The sequence below is a fragment of the Prionailurus bengalensis genome, chromosome B4, assembly GCF_016509475.1.
Source record: "Prionailurus bengalensis isolate Pbe53 chromosome B4, Fcat_Pben_1.1_paternal_pri, whole genome shotgun sequence".
Taxonomy (NCBI): Eukaryota; Metazoa; Chordata; class Mammalia; order Carnivora; family Felidae; genus Prionailurus; species Prionailurus bengalensis.
Window position 1 is genome coordinate 117093224 of NC_057358.1, and position 1411 is coordinate 117094634.

The window sequence follows — 1411 nt, forward strand, 5'->3', positions numbered from 1 at the left end:
TTAAGAGCTGATTCTTCTAAAAGGAACTCGTGAAACACAATACTTTTAAAATTTAAACTGGTTTTGCCAGATATCCCCCCTACCCCCAAAGCATGAGCATCTGGGTCTTTATTACAGTAAGCAGTAAAAGGATAAATTCAATGCCAGCCCCTGAGAGAGATTTTTTTCTGATGGGAAGTTATTCTGAAATATGAAGGCACATGTTTTCCAAGTGATTCTACTGCAGCTACTGCAGGAATCAAGAGCCTGGCACCCAACTGGTAGAAACCAGCAATGAGCCATCCGTGCTTGCTTACACATCCTCCACATCTGAGGTGTTCTGTGCTGGTAGAGTTTTGCTTCCCCTACCATACATTAGCATGAGTTCTCATGCTCTCAATGACCTAGCATCTACTTACTTCCTAACCTTTCCATCTTGCTGCTTGCACAGTGCTATTGTTTGTTTAATCCTCTGGCCACTGCCTACCTAAAGCTATAAGCTGTGAGGGCAAAGACCAGGGCCATCTTGGTCACCCTTTGTTCAATGATTGAAATTGACCAAACGTAGAATTGGTTTCTTGGCATAAATGTCTTCTGACGTTGATGTTCAGCTTACATTTCTTCTTTTTCCTCCCTTCTCCCTCTGACTGCCATCACTCAAAACATAGTTCAGTTACCTCTTCCAGGAAGCCTCCCTGATGATCCAAAGGTGTTGTGGTTGTTGTACTTTCCTCTAGGAAACACACTTGGCACATTAATTGGCCGTTCATGTCCCCAACTAGATGGAAAGTCTTCGAATAAAGGACTACATGTGATATTGATGTACCTTAGCCCCAGTACAGCACCTCAGAAATAGTAGCTGAGGTAGGGAAGATGCTAACAGCTATAGATTTCAAGATCGGATGAAAATTGGCTTATAAAATAAGGAAGTATATTAGATCACCTTTGGAAATTCACCTGAAGGACAGGCTTCAGGACTGCTTTTTCCAGCAGCTCCTTAACGTTGAAGACCCAGATTCCTTCCTTCCCTCTCTGCTATGTCATCCCGTGTTGGCGTTACCCCAAGGCCAGATTCCCCAGTGGGTTGGACTGGCTGTCAACAGCCCTAGGTGTTCTATGCTTCCTCCTCATTTAAGTCAAATAGGTGGATGAGAAAGCCTGACTGCTGTAGCTCTCAGGAGAGAATGCTTTCTCAAGGCCCCCAATAAAACTTGTCTCTGTCTCATTGGCCCAAATGCAACCTCAGCCATTTCTTGAACTAATCACCAAGCAAAGGAAATGTGGTATCTTGTGGACTCACCAGGCCTATGCTGTACTCTGAAACACATTTCTTCCAACTCTTTTTCTGGCTTTGTTTTTTGGGTATATTTTTAACATTTACATTTAATAAATTAATATCTTCAACCAAAGTAACACCCCAAATGCAAAATGA